The following is a 17,484-nucleotide window of genomic DNA, read 5'->3' as shown; positions in this document are numbered from 1 at the left end:
GGGAGAGGGACGGGCTCCTCACAAGCTCTGTCCACTGGCCCCCGGGAATGACCCTGAGATCTTGTGCTTCATCTTTGTGGGAGACTCTGAACGGTGCCCAGTGTCAGCATCTTCACAGATAAAGTAAAAAGTGCTCACTGCAAAACCCGAAAGTTTTCCCTAACGAAAACCCGCGGCTACTCAGAGGGCTGGGGCAGCAGGGAGACGCAGGTGTGTGCGCCGCCACGGGCCATGCCCTCCACCCTGTCCCAGCACATGCCCAGAGGGACCAGCTGGAGCGAATTGAAGTTGCTGCCCCCTGGGGTTGTGCGAGCAAACTGGTGTTAAGCAGCCTGTGTGGAGCCCCTGCTGGGTTCTCAGTGAGAGGTGGGGGCCGGGAGGACAACGGGAGGAGGTGGGCATTTCCGTTGCCCCAGTTCAAAGCCCAGTTCTAAAGGGGACGGGGGTGGGGGGGTTGACGTGCAGATGGGGTTCCGGAGAAGTACTGCGGAGACTTGGGAGTCGGCCTCGGAAGCAAGCAAGGGACACAGCTGGGAAGGGCCCAGAACGATTCTGGGATCCTGCGCAGAAGGGCCGGGCCAGTGTGAACGTTTATGGGGGGTTGGCAGGTGCTACGTGTGCCACGGATGGAGTCCGGGTGGAGGAGCCGGCCTGGCAGCTGTGCGTCTGCCCCCTTCGCTTGCCTGGTGGTGCCCGCTCGGCAATTCGGTTGTAATTCTTTCACAGCGGGGATGCTCTTGCTTCAGGAGGCGCACAGGGCCGTCTGGTGGCTCAGTCGGCTAAGTGGCTGCCTTCGGCTCAGGTCGTGACATCGTGGTCTTGGGATCGAGCCTCCGAGGGCCCCACACCGGGGTGCCTGCTCAACGGGGAGTCTGCTGCTCCCACCCCCACCCCCCCACCCCCCCCATGCACACCCATGCTCTGTCTCTCTCTCAAATACAATCTTTAAAATAATGATTTTTTTTTAAAGGCAGGCAAAATTGGGTCTTTTCAAAGGTGGGCAGACGGGTGTGTCATTGAGAACAAACCAGTCCACAAATTGGTGCCTGACGCTGCTGGGTCACCACTAAACCACGCCAACTGGAGGAAACCTTGCGCACTCGCGCCTGAGTCTTGGTTAAGCCCCACAGATGACCCACCCAGTCCTTGGTGGTTTTAAAGATCTGATACGAAGCAAGCAGCTGTCCTCAGAAGTAAGCCAAGTATATGAAGATAAATTAATGTAAAAACTCAGGGTGACCGTTCACTCTACCTAAGAATTCAAGTAGTAGCCAAACAGCTACACAAAATCGATTTTTAGACGACTATTCCGGGGTGTACGTCACCTGCGGATGACGAGAGAACAGGGAGCCCAGCAGAGGGAGACATGGTGCAGGGATGAAGGCCTGCACGGCCCGGGATGGAGAAGATGAGAAGCTACTCCATCCCGTCCCCCTGGGGAGACCTGAACGTCCGTGGGCTCAGGAGCCCTGTGTCCCCCGTCTAACCCACCAGACGTGCTGTTCTGTGATGGGTCGGACCCGCCTGCAAGACACCGTTGGGCTGGGCCCTGGGACTCGAGCCTCAGAGCTGGTCACCGCCGCTTGAGGCTAGCACCCGTGCCCGTGTGGCTCAAAGGGAAGTGGCGCAGGGAAAGGACCGGGAGAGGCCATGGAGTCTCCACGCCTCCCTCGGACCCACTCCCTCTCGCACGTGCTCTTGTTCCCTCGCGTCCTCCCTACGGCTCACCAGCAAGCCCCCAGCCGTCCTGGGCAGCTCTGCTCTCCTAGGAGGGACTAGAGGTTTGCAGTTTCCACCCCATCTCCTCCCTCCCTGTAGGGGTGGGGGTGCCATCCTTGTGCCTCGCTCTTTCTGGAGGTCACTAGGCCACCTTCCTCTATTTGCCCTCCCCACCCCCACCCCCCAAACCCTACCAAATCTTACCTTCCTACTTCAAGAAAATCGAGGCGGGTAGATGTGATCTCCAAGCTTGCTTATCTGCCTCTGTGCGTTTTTCTTCCTACTTCTCTTGGCCTCCTTGCTGTGCTCTGGGGTTAGTGCATCCCCCCTGTTCTAAGCCAACTCACCCACCCCCTTCTTCCTGGGACCTCTAGGGTCTCCCAGCCTCGCCCTGTCCCCTGGTCCTTCTCAGCCTATTAACAGGTTCAGGTCTCCTGCCCTATAAAGAAATTTCATGGGCCCCCGCGTCCACCTCCGACCACCGTGGAGTCTTCTACCTGTCTACACTCCCTCCACCTTCCCTTCCCGTCCTTGACCCCAAGCCCTCCGGGGGTAGGGTCGTTGATGACTGTAGTTGCCATGTCCTTGGTTCTTACCTTCCCGCCCCTCTGGTGTGTGATCCTTCCTCCTCCATGGAATTCTCCACTTCCGGGACCTTGCCTCTTTGGTCCCCCCTGCCCTTTCTGGCCATCCCTTCACGTCTCCCTATTTGCTGTTTCTCAGGCTTCCATGGCTCAACCTAGTACTTAATATCTAAGTACTTTCCCTGAAAGTCCGTTCTTTGTGATTTTCTGATACTGACTCTAGACTCTCTGTCCCCAGCCCAGACCCAACCCTGGAGCTCCAGGCTCGTCTGCCTGGCTCTCAGCCGGACCCTCCCATTGGGTGCCTCAAACCTGTCAAAATACACATGTCCAAGATTAAGCTCACCTTTAATTGGCTTTTATATTCGTTATCTGAGTTGGTGGTTCTCCCGCCCACCAACTTGTTCAAACCAGAAACCCAGAGGTCATTCAATTCTTGATTCTTCCTTTTTCTGCAGTGCTTAGGCCCAGTCACTCAAAAAGTCCCAACTTCTTGACTTTCAAGTACAGCTGACGCTCAAAGCAACAGTTTGAACTGCACGGGCTCACCTATATGTGGATTTTTTACAGCACAGTACTATCAGTGTATTTTCGTTGTGATTTTCCTAATATTTTCTTTTCTCCAGCTTACTTCATAGTGACAATACAGGATATGCTACATATAACATGCCAAATACATGTTAGTCAACTCTTTATGTCATCAGTAAGGCTCCCAATCAACAGCAATTATCAGTAGCTAAGTTTTAGGGGAGTCGAAAGTTATATGCGGATTTTCAGCTGCACCGGGGGTCAGCGCCTATGACCCCCACGTTGTGCAAAAGGTCAAACTGTAATTCAGGAGCCTGTCCCCTTCTCCGCTCGTACTACCTACCACTCCCCAGTTCACACCTTCAACATTTCTCTCAGGATCATGCCACTTCCCTCCCTCAGCACCATAGAGGGCTCCCCTGTTTCCTAAGCTTGAGGCCTGTAAGTCTTGAGGCCATGATTTGCCTGAACCCCAGCATGTAGCCCCAGAACAAACTGGCAGAGTTGCCGAATGGGGCCGCTGGTAGGGAGGATCTGAAGGGCCCTCCACAGGTGCGCTCACCTAGGTGGGTACGGGGCCACAGGGGCCAGCCACGCGGCTCATCCTAAGCTGCCCCCGAGGCTCTGGGCCCCGGGCAGGAGGCACTGGGGGAAGTGGACTCAGGCTTCTCACCCGCTCCCACTGCTCACTAACTTGCCCTGGGGGACCGAGGAGGACGCAGAGCTTGAAGCCATCGGTCAAAGGGGCAGAAGGGGGAGCCTAGGCCTCTGCATTGCTATTTCTGAGCATCTGCCTTCTACGCACAGGTGACTCCGACACCAGGGAACCAGCAGGGTGGGTGGTGGGAGTGCGGGCCGAGGTGCTGGAATGGACCCGGCTTCTTCGGCCAGCCCTTGGCCCCTCTGAGCCAGTCCCCACCTCTAATGGTACCGTGGCCCGGGGCCTAGCCCATGGTAAGTGCTCCGTCCGAGACGGCTGGAGGGGCTGGACTGGAATCTCCCGTAAGACCAGTCCTCCACTTGGTAAAGCAGGTGGGGCAGGCAGTTATCAGCACGAACTCGAGCCACCTGGGGGGCTCAGCGAACAAGCATCTGCCTTCAGCTCAGGGCGTGATCCCGGGGTCCTGGGATCGAGTCCCGCATCCAGCTCCTCGCTTCTCCCTTGGCCTGTGTCTCTGCCTCTCTCGCTGTGTCTCTCATGAATAAGTAAATAAAATCTTTTTTTTTTTAAAAAAAAAAAAAAAAAGCACAAACTCTAAGCCTGGGTGCAAATGCTAACCCTGCCACCTACTAGCAGGCAAGTCTGAGTATATTTGAAAGCCTCTGTGCCCGTGTTTCCTCACTGTGCAACGGGGTAGTTACCGGCTTCATCGGGCTGGTGTAGGGAATATTGTTAATGTGTATAAAACACTTGGGACAATCCTGGCACGTAAGGAAGCCGTCGGCGAGTATCGGCTGTTCTCATTTCACTATCGTTACTGGTACAGCATCCGGTCAAGATTCGACGGGGGTGAGGCGGGGGCCCTTAGGGCTCCAGGAAACCCCGGCTCCTCCCCTGAATCCCACTCCTGAAGCTCCCGTGACGATTTGGGGGCTCCCTCGGGCAGCCACGTCTCTGCTCCCCAGGCACAGAGCCGAGCTCGGAGCGAAGGGCCCTCCGGTTGCTGCGGCGGGGAGGCCAGCTTCCCGGCCCGGCCTGTCCCTGTCCCCGTCCCGCCCTGGCTCTGGGCAACAGCGAGGCCCAGCCCACTGAGGCCCCACCTGCCCATCCCGAGGGCAGGGCGCTTGCAGGGGTCCCCCGAGGAGCGCTTTCCTTCTAGTGGTTGTGCAGCTAGTTTCGTGTGAGGGGGAGAGACACAATCAGCATGTCAACTCGGTGATTTCGAGGAAATTGGTGCCGAGGCCAAGTGAGGAACGAGGACGCACGTGCATGCAAAGAAAACATCAGCAAAATTGTCGGTACTGACGGGGCTCAGGGGCAGCAGAAACGTGGACAAAGCTGGGTGCTGGGCACTGGGGGCCTGGAAGGCTCAGTCACCCTCTAAGGCACCTTCAGCCCTGATACCCGTCAACCCCCAGCTCCCTAGGCTTCCGTCTCCCCCTGGTTGAAGGGGGGATGCGGGACGGAGGCTCCTCCCAAGCTTGCACCTTGGCCCAAGCACCGCACCCCTCGGCCGTCCATCCCAGCAGCGCCCCGGGAGCACCACAGCTCCCCCCCCCCCCACTGGCATTGTAAAGCCCCTCCAGGGCAAGGGCCGTCTTCCCCTAAGCATAGGCCACCCCCACCCAGGGGAGACACTCCTGGGCCCACCCCCACCCCGGGGCCTGCACCCGCACATCTGGGAGGGGTTTCCTAACTCAAGTCCCTCCTGCTGCACAGGTTCCCACTTAGTGGCTCTGGGAGCCTCCCCGGAGGGCCAGCACCTCTGCTCGCCCCTGGCTCCACGGCAGCTGCGCTCCAGGCTTGGACTCAGGGCAGCCAATCACAGAGGCCAAGAGTGGCCTTCTCCCCTCCTCGGGAGTGGATCCCGGATCAGAGGAGCCCCCCCCACCCTCACCCCCACCGCCCTCCTCCCTCCCCTTCTGGGTGTGTCGCCTTTTGAAGCTTAATCAGACGCGTACCTGGCTCCTGGTGCTGTGGCAGGGAAGCGGCTGGAGGCTGCGGGAGGCAGGCGGGCAGGTGGGCGGCCCCGCGGGTCCCCCCAAAGGCCCAGGAGCCGCTGGCCGCTGGAGGAGTGCTCCCCAGAGAGGTAACGTGCGAAGCTGGGGGCTGGGGGTGCGTCTGAGTTTTGTCCTAAAACAGTGCCGTCCCCCCACCTGCCCGCGGGCCTGGAGGAGTGAGGCCAGAACTTTCCCAGGGGCTTAGTCTCCCCCAACGGCTTTCCTCCCCAACCCGAGGGACCGCGGGGCCCAGCCACCTGCCGGCTGGGGTTAGAGCACCCATCTCCGATGGAGCAGGCGGGGTTAGCTGTGCTGCCAAGGGCTTTGCCACCAACTGGGCATTGTCCCGTGGACTTGATCTTGGGAGCGCCCGCCGCCACTGCGGTCTGCCCAATGCCGGACACTAAATGCGGGTGTTCTGGGCAGAACCCGGCAGGGGCGGGGGTGTCTCCTGGAAAGCAGCTAAAACGGGAAGGGTATGGGCAGCGGAAGGCTCGGTCCTGTGTGAGTGTGGGAGCGAGGGAGCTGCAGGCGGTGCAGGGCAGGTGAGGGCGCGGCCCCGGGCAGGCGGCCTGTGGCACCGAGGGGCTGTGTGGCCGCGGCCCAGCGGCTTCTCCCGGTCTCCGTCCCGTCCCCTGTGCAGTGGGCCAGTAGCTCCGGCTCGCAGCCCCGCCGCCAGAACCGGAGACGGGCTTGCGGCGGGATGAGCACGGGGGAGGTTGCACGTAATGTGCTGTTGCTCTGTCGCTGTCGGTTGGTCCTATTTCCCGGAGACGTGATCTCACGGAAGCTCTCCGAGCCTCAGTTTCCCCAGCTGCAGCCCAGGGAAGAGACTTTACCACGGGGGGGATTCCACAGGCTGCCGGCACACGAGGGTGCCCAGCAAGTCGCAGCCCCCGGCCCCGTGAAGCGAGCCAAGAATCTGTCCCCGTTAAAACACGGCATTTCCTCCCGCCGGTTCCTCGGCTGTTTATCCTGCTGCCACATGAAGCGGCTCGTGCGGAGAAGCTCTGATCTTCAGGCCCGGGCTCTGTCTGGGGGCTCCGGCGCCCGCGGGGGGCAGAGTAGACGTGGCCGGGGGCGCCTGTGTCCCCACGGCAGTGTGTCTGTCCCCGCGGCGGTGTGGCCAGCCCGGCGGAGGTCTGTCTGTCCCTGCGGTGATCTGTCTGTCCCCGCAGCAGTGTGTCCATCCCCACGGAGGTGTGTCCGTCCTCACGGAGGTCCATCAGTCCCCACAGCTGTCTGTCCGTCCCTGTGGAGATCTGTCCACCCCTGTAGCGGGGTGTCTGTCCCTGTGGCGGCGTGTCTGTCCCTGCGGAGGTGTGTCTGTCCTCGCGGACGTCTGTGGGTCACGCAGTGGTCTGTCTGTGCTGACGGTGGTCTGTCCATCCCCGCAGCTATCTGTCCATCCCTACGGAGATCTGTCCACCCCTGCAGGGGTGTGTCTGTCCCCGTAGAGGTCTGTCTGTCCCCGCGGCGATCTGTCCATCCCCATGGCGGCCTGCGGATCACGCGGGCACCACTCGTGTGTGCCCACATCCTCGGCCACCGAAGGGCGCCTCCCTCCACCTTCAGGCTGCTCCTGGGCCCCCCCCGGGTGTCGGGAGCAGCACCGGGCGCGCCTGAGGCTCCGTCTGCCTCGCTCCGTGAGGGACCGTGCGCAGACATGCGGCGAGCTCATCGGCAAGGTGAGAGGACAACCCGGGAGAGCTAGCATCCCCACACCCGTGATGGCTCACGGGGGACCGACAGGCAGACCAGGGTGCAGGGGAGGAGAAAGAATCGAGCGGGAGGGCCGGGGAGTCTCCGTGGACAAGGACCGACCCCACGCGCTCCCAGAGGAGGAGCCGTGTTGGAGGGCTGCCCAGGCAGCGGCCACCGTGCCCGGAGGGGGTGACCCAGCGGCACGGGGAGAAGCCAGAGGCTGCTGTGGAGAAGTGGGTCAGGCCGGAGGTGGGGGGGGGGCAGCGTGTGCCGAGGACCTTCAGGGCCGGGGGGTCGGTGGGGGACAGGGCAGGGCGAGGCAGCCAAGGACGCCCTCCCCCGGGGCCCCAGAACCTCCCGGGACAGCGGCGCTGACGCTGGGGAGCAAGCGCCCTGCCATCCCCGCTGTCCCCGCCGTCCCAGCCGTCCCTGCCTAGAGACAGAGAATAGAACCAAGCGCCCCAGCTCTCTGCAGGGATGCCAAGCCAGGCAGGCCGGCCCCACAGTAGGCCCGGGACCCCGACCCCACACTAGGGTTTAACAAGATGCGGAAGGCACCGCTCACGTCTGGGGGGGCCTGAGGGCGCGAACGACGGGGAGGCCCGAGGACCCCAGCAACCGCGCACAGGGCAGGGCAGGGAGAAGACAGGGCCCGTCCTGCCCGGCCCCAGCTTCGTCCCTGGGGGGTGGGGGAGAGACACCCTCCCAGCAGGGCCACCCTGACGGCCACGAGATCCCCTTCGTGCGGCACCCCGCCTCCCTGCCACCTCGTCCCCAAGCCCTGTGGCGGGAAGTCGCTTCCCACCTCCAAACTCTCCGAGTCCATGACCTGCAGGGCCTTGGGAACCCTTGGGCTTGTGTTCTGTGGCCCCGAAGGGATTTTTTTTACCCACAAAATACCCACTGCCTACAAGGGTAGGCCAAGGGCGCCACAGTCTCTTTCTCCTCCATTCCCTGGGTGGGCAACGATCTGGGCCGCAAAGCTAGGGCTGTGCCTGAGGGTGGCGCTGGGCCCGGGGCAGGAGGCACAGGGAGGGGGCCGGTGCATCCTCCGGGGGCCCCTCGCCCACGTCCCGGCTGCTGCCAGCGCAGGCGCAGCTCCCCTCCCACGTCCCAGCTCTTCTGCACGAGGGGTTGCCAGGGTTATGCTCCCCGTGTCTCCATGGCATCCGTGGAATGACTTCCCCTCCTCATTTTTGCCTTTGCAAGGGGCACTGAGGCGTGGTGAGAGTCCACAACGGCTCTCGAGCACCTTCCCCGCGCAGGCAGCGCTCGGAACAGGGATCGGAGTAACTGGGGTTCGGAAGCAGGTTAAAGCCTGGGCTCCCACCGGGGTTCTGGCCAGGGCCCTTCCCCTGCCTTTCATTCCCCAGCTGCCCTTCTGCAACCCCGACACCCCCGCACCCCCACCCCGAGGCTCCAGGCCCCTGGGAGCCGGTGCTCCTCTCACCCTCTCGAGGGCTATGGGGAAGGAGCCGCTTTCCCTGACGGTGACGTTTGTCCACCACGTTTGTCACCGCGTTTGTGAGCCCTCATCGGTGGCTTTGGATCCACATGAGTCCGCATGCCCTGGCTGCTAGGCCGGGCGTTCCCCCACCCCCCCCACCCCCACCCCGGGGGGTCAGGACAGCCGCGGTGAGGGCGGGGCGTGCGCTAGAAGCAGCAATGACTGGGGGTCTTTGTGGCTTTTGAATTCCCGTCTCGCTCATTCTCTGGGCAGGGAGCCAAGCCTCGGACCCCCGCGCAGAGCCGCGTGCGGGCCCCAAGGGGTACGCCCCTCTCTTCGACGCTGGGGTAGCACCTCTCAGCAGCAGTGCGACCCTAGGGAAGTCGCTTCCCCTCTCTGGGCTTCAGTTCTCTCCCTGCATAACCGGACCCGCCGTCTGGTGCGGACTGAGTCTCCGGCCGTGTGTGCACGCGCGTGTGCAAGCAAGCACGCGTGTCGGTGTCGCTGAGCACGGCGGCCCACATGGAGGAGACCTTCCACAGGAGCAAGCGTTTCTTCTCTGTCCGGCCATGCTCCGAACTCCGAGCTCTCAGCGGCTCACTGTCCTGGAGGCCGATCCAGCAGGTCCCTTGGTGACAAAGCGGGAGGATGGCTCTTGCCCCCAGCGTTGGCTGCGATCTTCTGAGCCCTCGGCGCTCAGCCTGCCGGCAGCGGCGCACACATGGCGCCCGGCTGGCGGCTGCTTCCTTTCAGACGGCCTTCTCTTTTTTCTTTTATTAAAGATTTTATTTATTTATTCATGAGACACAGAGAGAGAGAGAGAGAGAGAGAGAGAGGCAGAGACACAGGCAGAGGGAGAAGCAGGCTCCATGCAGGGAGCCCGACACAGGACTCGATCCTGGGACCCCGGGGTCACACCCTGAGCCGGAGGCAGACGCTCAGCCCCTGAGCCCCCCAGGCGCCCCTAAAATGGCCTTTCCTAATGATTATCCTTCTACATCTGTCTGGAGCTTTGTGGCACACAAAGCGACTTTACAGAACTTACCCATCAGGTGGGCGGCCAGGCGGGGCTCACGTTCCCGGCGCAGGTCCGCTGTGAGAGGTGGGGACGGGGCTGAGGCGGTGGCACCGTGCCTTCCCCTTAAGCCTGGGTCTTCCCCTTGTCCGACTCCGCGCTGGCCTCCCTGCTGGGATTCCTCCCTACCTCGGGGGCCCGGGCCTGCTGGGGCCCAAACCCCTGGGCGGGACTCTCAGCTGTCGCCTGGGCAGGTGCCCAACCTCTCAGAGCCGTCCTGGCCTGGGACTCAGGCGACCACCGCGGCTGACCCCCAGGTAGGAAAGGGCTTGGGGTGTGACACTAGCACGCAGTCCCTCCTGCCTTCCTCCACCACACGGGGGACACGGCGTGGCTGTCCTGTGCTGGGCCCAGCCCGCAGCCCACAGCCCACAGCCGGCTTCCCGGAAGGCGCTCGGAGATGCCCGGGGTGGGGGGGGAGGGTGCGACACGCAGTGACATCCACTCAACCAGAGAGCTCTGTGAATTCGGTTCCCCTTGTCTTTAAGGGCTGGTGCAAAAGCTCAAGCCCTGAGAGTAGAGTTTTCGGCCTGCGTCCTATCAGGATGGAGGTGGGGGGGGCCGCCAGGTGGGGCGCTGTGTGCAGTCGCAGCCCGCATCCCCTGGGGCATTCTGCAGCTGCATCCCAGGATCTTAGAGCTTCTGGACGCTCTTCCCAAGGTTGCCCTGCCTTCCTGACCAGCTCCTGGTCACCCCGTGCCATGAGTGCCACCTGCCTCACACCGTGACCTCCTTCCCTGTCCTCCCCTGACAGGTCAGGAAAGGGCGGCTCGTGATCGTAGAGATGGGTAACTGGCGCAAGGCAGCCAGAGCGCCGACCCGGGGCAAGCAACAGGGCGTGGTCCCCGCACATTCATGTCCGGGGGCCTCTCTCTGGAGCTCCCGGGTTGGGGGTGCTCTGGGGAGGCCGAGCCCCTTCCCGGGGGTGTGGGCAGCTGCCTCCATGAACATCTTTCTCCTCGCGACTCTCGAGCACGGCCAGGGTGTGGTCCATGGGACTAGGAAGGACCAAGCCCCTCACTTGACCCAGGCGTCCTCGAGATGCTCCTGTAATGAGCATCCTCCCACCAAAAAGCTGGGGGCCCCTGCCCCGCCGAGAAGGTTCTGACGTGTCAACCTGACCCGATGCTGGTAAACTGCACCCAAGCTGAGCAGCTCTGTGCACCTCTCAGAGCCCCAGCTTCCCGTTCTGTGCATCGGAGTGTGAGCGGTGCAGGTGACGCCAGACAAGGAGCCAGAGCAGGTCACATCAGACAGGGACCCAGAGTGGGTCACAGCAGACAGGGACCCAGAGCGGGTCACAGCAGACAGGGACCCAGAGCGGGTCACAGCAGACAGGGACCCAGAGCGGGTGACACCAGACAGGGACCCAGAGCGGGTGACACCAGACAGGGACCCAGCGTGGGTGACACCAGACAGGGACCCAGAGCGGGTGACACCAGACAGGGACCCAGAGCGGATGACACCAGACAGGGACCCAGCGCGGGTGACACCAGACAGGGACCCAGAGCGGGTCACACCAGACAGGGACCCAGAGCGGGTCACACCAGACAGGGACCCAGCGTGGGTGACACCAGACAGGGACCCAGAGCAGGTCACACCAGACAGGGACCCAGAGCGGGTCACACCAGACAGGGACCCAGAGCGGGTGACACCAGACAGGGACCCAGAGCGGGTCACACCAGACAGGGACCCAGCGTGGGTGACACCAGACAGGGACCCAGAGCAGGTCACACCAGACAGGGACCCAGAGCGGGTCACACCAGACAGGGACCCAGAGCGGGTGACACCAGACAGGGACCCAGAGCGGGTCACACCAGACAGGGACCCAGCGTGGGTGACACCAGACAGGGACCCAGAGCAGGTCACACCAGACAGGGACCCAGAGCGGGTCACACCAGACAGGGACCCAGAGCGGGTGACACCAGACAGGGACCCAGAGCGGGTCACACCAGACAGGGACCCAGCGCGGGTGACACCAGACAGGGACCCAGAGCGGGTCACACCAGACAGGGACCCAGAGCGGGTCACACCAGACAGGGACCCAGCGTGGGTGACACCAGACAGGGACCCAGAGCAGGTCACACCAGACAGGGACCCAGAGCGGGTCACACCAGACAGGGACCCAGAGCGGGTGACACCAGACAGGGACCCAGAGCGGGTCACACCAGACAGGGACCCAGCGTGGGTGACACCAGACAGGGACCCAGAGCAGGTCACACCAGACAGGGACCCAGAGCGGGTCACACCAGACAGGGACCCAGAGCGGGTGACACCAGACAGGGACCCAGAGCGGGTCACACCAGACAGGGACCCAGCGTGGGTGACACCAGACAGGGACCCAGAGCAGGTCACACCAGACAGGGACCTAGAGCGGTGAGCTGTCAGACACCAGAAGGCACCTAATCCCCATCAGGCTACAGTGCTCCTCTCCTTCTCTTCTCTTCTCTTCTCTTCTCTTCTCTTCTCTTCTCTTCTCTTCTCTTCTCTTCTCTTCTCTTCTCTTCTCTTCTCTTCTCTTCTCTTCTCTTCTTCTTCTTCTTCTTCTTCTTCTTCTTCTTCTTCTTCTTCTTCTTCTTCTTCTTCTTCTTCTCCTTCTTCTCCTTCTTCTCCTTCTTCTCCTTCTCCTTCTCCTTCTCCTTCTCCTTCTCCTTCTTCTCCTTCTCCTCTCTTCTTCAGGATGCTCAGCAGAGTGACACCATGCCTGGGCAGCCCAGCCCCAAGCTCCACAATGCTGTTCTCTTGCTGAAAGTGCTGCAGACAGGTTGCCCGGGAGCGACCAGAGCTTTCCAAAGCCTGAGGCAGGAAGGATGGCATGGTGGGCAGCGTGGGATGGGGCTGCTCTGGGGCTGAGGCCGCTGCACCCCTGCCTCGGCCAGTGCAGGCCGCGCGGCCAGAGGGGCTGCAATCAGCCTGCACAGGGTCTGCTCCTGCCCAGAGGAGAAAGCAGATTGTCACCCTCCAAAGGGACTACAGAGGCGTGTGGTCACAGGCCTGGCTGCCCCCCTCCTTGGTCTGATCCAGTGAGATCTCACCGGGACTCTGAAGTGATTCTGTACGGTACATGCATAGTTGGGGGTGCTGTTGTGAATATGGTGGGAGCAGAAGGGTTATCCTCCTAGGAAGAGTTAGGGGCAATTATAAACTACACTCCCAAGGGAGGTTATGACATTTCTTACTTAAAAAAAGAAAAAGCACATATTTATCCTGGAGATTGAAGGTAGCATTTCCTAAAATGTATTCTATTAGATGTTAGCAGCCTGGAGGGAAAAAGAAGTGTTCTGAGGTCCCTTTGGGAATGTCTGAGTCAGGCAACAACAGCTTTCTTAACTGCAGGCCTTTCTCCGGGATGCTCATGGACCTGGGAATCTCCAAGAAAGGGAATAAAGGGGCCCGCGTTTCTCAAAGTACTTGACCGTGGAGCGTTCGGGGTTGGCGGGGACAAGTTTTCTCGACCACCTTGCTGGAGCCTGGGGGATACGTAAGATGATGGCACAAAGACAATTTGTTCTGTCATTTAAAAAAAAAACATCATTTTAAATTAACGAATCTCTACACCTAACGAGGGGCTCGAAAGCACCACCCCGAGACCAAGAGCTGCGTGCTCCACCTACCGAATCTGAGTCAGCCAGGCGCCCTACTCTGTCATTTTGAGCGCTTGGTTTCCTTATAAACCCTCCCAGTTTGAGGGCAGCAGGGGATGAAACCATCAGCAGGACATTATAATAATGTGCCACCGCGGGGTATTGTGGCCTTAGAGCGCCTGGCAGCCTGGGACAACCAGGAGCTAATAACCCTGGTGGGGCAAATGCTTCGTGCTGCCCAGTTAGGAGCAGCGAGACTTCGGGAAGGGAGCCCAGGACACCTCACTGGTAGCTCATTCTATTGCAAGCCGGAGTCCGGGTTATGGAGTTTTCTGTGTAAACCTTGATGACAGCCGGCCCCCAACAAAACGGCAGTACGGGGAATGGGGCGAACACATCGTGGTCCTACCCGGGGAGGTCAGCGGCCTGCATCACCAGGCGAGCTTCATGGAAGAGGGTCAGGTGCGTCTCACGGAGCACGTGTGCTCCGCCATGCCAGGGTGGAACGGAACCAGGGTAGAGCAGCGCCAGAAGGAATGGGGTGGGGGTCGCTACCCACAGGTGTGCCTCCATCCCGGATAGGAGCCAGGGCCCCTTGGAAAAGTGGACAGTCTTGCCCACAGGTGCTATTTTGTGGCTAAGTAAAGCACTCTGTGGGTTGGTTGGACTTGACCCTGTCAACGGTCATTGGCTGATGTGCGGGGGGCAGGGAGCAGTTCCCACACTTCCCAGCACACCCCTCTCGCACCAGTTGCCTGATACTGGCACAGTGTGCTATTTTCCGTAAAAGAAAAAAAAAACTATGCTTGATTAGATGCACTTTACGTCCATGTATAGGATGAAAGTGAAGGGATACAAATTGATCCACAAACTCATGGATTAGTGCATGTTAACAGGAAAGCGGGGGACTCTTCACTGGGGAGGGGCTTCCTTTCCCCCTAGTTTCCAAAAGGTCCGGACACGCAGTTCCCCGGGGGAGTCCTAAGGGGGAGTTAGTTCACACTTCCACACTCAGGAGGCCTGGAGCTTGAATTGCACCCGAGGCTACTGCCGCGGCTACTGCCGTTGCTCCTCACCGCCACACGGTGACACTGTTCACAGATGGTCCTGCCCAGGCCAGGGACCAGCGAGCCAGGGTGTCTAAGCTATTCAGGGTGTCTAAGTTCGGGCAAGGGGGGTCTTAGCAGGTTCCCCGCCGGAGGCAGCTGTTGGTGCTTGACTCAGTCTGATTACATCCCAATTCTTTTTTTTTTAAATTTCATTTATTTATTCCTGAGAGACACAGAGAGAGGCAGAGACACAGGCAGAGGGAGAAGCAGGCTCCACGCAGGGAGCCCGATGTGGGACTTGATCCCGGGACCCCAGGATCACGCCCCGGGCTGAAGGCAGACGCTCAACCACTGAGCCCCCCAGGCGCCCCTGGTTACATCCCAATTCTCGCCTTCCCACCCGCAGAGCTCCCCTAGGCCACCCTCCCGAGACTATCCTCAAGGGGGAGTCCCCTTCCAAAGGGGGAGCAAGGTGACCTGCGGAAGCTCTGTCACCAGAGCTGGTGCTCCGTCACGGCACCATTATTCAAATCTGCACGAGGACAGCCCCTCCAACAGGATTCATAATTCAATAAGATCCTGTATTATGGGGACGCCTGGGTGGTTCAGTGGTTGAGTGTCTGCCTTGGGCCCAAGCCATGACCCCGGGGTCCCGGGATCGAGTCCTGCATCGGGCTCCCTGCATGGAGCCTGCTTCTCCCTCTGCCTGTGTCTCTGCCTCTCTCTGTGTGTCTCTCATGAATAAATAAATAAAATCTTTAAAAAAAAAAAAAAAGATCCTGTGTTAGGTCAGAGCCAGCCCCTCGGATCTTGGTGCCCAAATGCAAAGCAGCAGGGAGACACCCTGGGGGAGGGAAGAGGGCTGAAGAAGGGCATGGTCGTGGAGCATTTGCTGGTGTATGAAGTTACTAACTGTGGAAACTCGGACCAATACCTTAACTTTTATGAACCTCAGATTCATCACCTGTAAAACTGGGTCATTTTAGCGTCGACCTCAGGAGAATGGTGTAGGAGTTAAATGGGATGATCCATGGAAAGTGAGTAGCACGGTGTCTTGCACATCATAAATAATGAATAACAGCTAGAATTATCATTATCATTACATTTCACAGCAGTGTTTTTTTCCCCCCACCGGGGCTCTATCCCGGTGCCCAGAACGGCCCCTCATGTACCCCAGGCCCTTGGGTAAATATGTGTTGGGTGAACGGCCCCCTGATTCTTGGTGATAACCTACCCCGCTGTGTCCCTCGGCTTCTGGTCTGGGCTGGGGGGTTCGATGGCAGAAGTAGAAGACAATGCACCTGCAGGTGTGTCCCCACCTAGGCTCCCTGCCAGGCTAGCAGCTCTTCCCTGACAGCAGAGAGAGAAGAAGTGGCTCGAAGACCATCAAGCTAGGAGGTTTCTTGTTGGTCCCTCTGCTGAATAGTTTTGTGAAGAAATGGGAACAGTATGTCTGGAAAATAAGTATTGAGTATTGAGTCAACACAGATAGTTATATTTGCTAAAATCATCATTAGATATAAATACGCTTCTGACCTCTATCACATTAAATTTGAATGATTAAATCCAATTTGAAAAGACGGGGGTCATAGGGGACAGTACAGTCTGGATCCCAAGTTTTTACGAAAATGAGGCGCTGCTAGCAAATGACTTTCAGCACTGTTATGTACCCAACACGGGGCCGGGGCAGAGGGGTCGCCTAAGAATGAAAGCCCTGCCCTCGGGTGGCTTACAATCTGGTTGAAGACGCAAAGACTCGGAAGGCACAGCCCTGATCGTCCATGCGGGCAGCTGCTCAGCTCAGGCAGTCAGCACGGCGGGGCCTCCCTCAAGGCTCGGCAGGAACGGGGAAAATCAGAAAAGCTGTGAAAAGCGTCCCAACCCCAGTCAGTAGGAGCCAAAGAGTGAGGTCAGGAACGATCGGAGAGTGACAGGAGGCTGGTCCTGATGGAGCTGAGGGTCTGTTGGAAAGGAGATTTTCTAGAACCTTCCCTCAAAACCATTGGGAGCCCAGAAAGGCTGCTGGGCAGGGGAGGGATATTCGAATTTGTCCTGATGTCTGGCACCTTTGCTTCTACTTTCCAGAGCCCATGCAAGTCTCCATGACGCTTAGAATCTTAGAATCGCTATTGATATTTCCTGGGGTTTTCTTTCATTCAGCACGGAGGGCTGAGCTAGCTGGGGACAGAGCGGGGACCCGATGCAGCACAAAAATGGGAAAGTGCAGACGGGACTCCCCCAGGAGTGAGTCACCACCGCCCTGCCCCCCATCAGGGACAGAGCTACCCCTTTCTGTCTCATAGAAGGGCCTCGCCCGGGGACCCCTGGGGGACCAGTCGGTTGAGCGTCTGCCTTGGGCTTAGGTCATGATCCCAGGGTTCTGGGATCGAGCCCCACATCAGACTCTCGGCTCAGAGCCTGCCTCTCCCTCTGCCCTTGCCGGCCACTCTACTTGTGCTCTCCTTCTGTCACATAAATAAAGCTTAAGGAAAAAAAAAATAAAGGCCTTGCTCAGTGTCCGAGGCCTGTCGCCGCGCCATCTCTCCCCGTGCGGGTACAGCTCTTGCTCCTTCCCGCATCTGCCATGAGGAGCATGACGAGTGCTAAGATGGCATGTGTCGGACACCGGGGACACACACAAGAGGGGAGAACAGGGCCTGAGAGAATGCCGGGAGGAAATTCCGCCCAGGCTGAATCCGCTGGCCACATGTGATGAGGGTTGGCGGCACTTAAATTCGCACGGGCCACTTGTTTCGGGAGTAGCAGCTTCGCAGAGCCCGGGAAGGGCCCTGACCAGCGCAGCCCTCCGCCCAGCCCCCCATCCAGTTATTCAACAAGCATTTGTGCAGCGTCTGCCACAGGCCAGGAGCTGGGCCAGCCTCAGCGCAGAGGTGAGAGAGCAGACATTTCTGTTAAGCGCCATGAAGGAGAAGCCCAGGCCCGGCTGGAGGGTGCCTCCCGGATCCACGTGCACCGGGGCGCAGACGCTTTGGCCATTGCTGCTGCCCCGCCAGCCAAGGGGCTTTGAAGTCCCAGCAACACCCGAGTCTTGGGAATGCGATTCATTTCCTTCAGTAAAGAGAACCCCTTGGTGGACGTGTGGTCGCCACCGGGCTAGTCCCATAAGCAGCCT

This window comes from Canis lupus, chromosome 6 (assembly GCF_048164855.1).
Source record: "Canis lupus baileyi chromosome 6, mCanLup2.hap1, whole genome shotgun sequence".
Classification (NCBI taxonomy): domain Eukaryota; kingdom Metazoa; phylum Chordata; class Mammalia; order Carnivora; family Canidae; genus Canis; species Canis lupus.
This window is presented reverse-complemented; position numbering follows the sequence as displayed.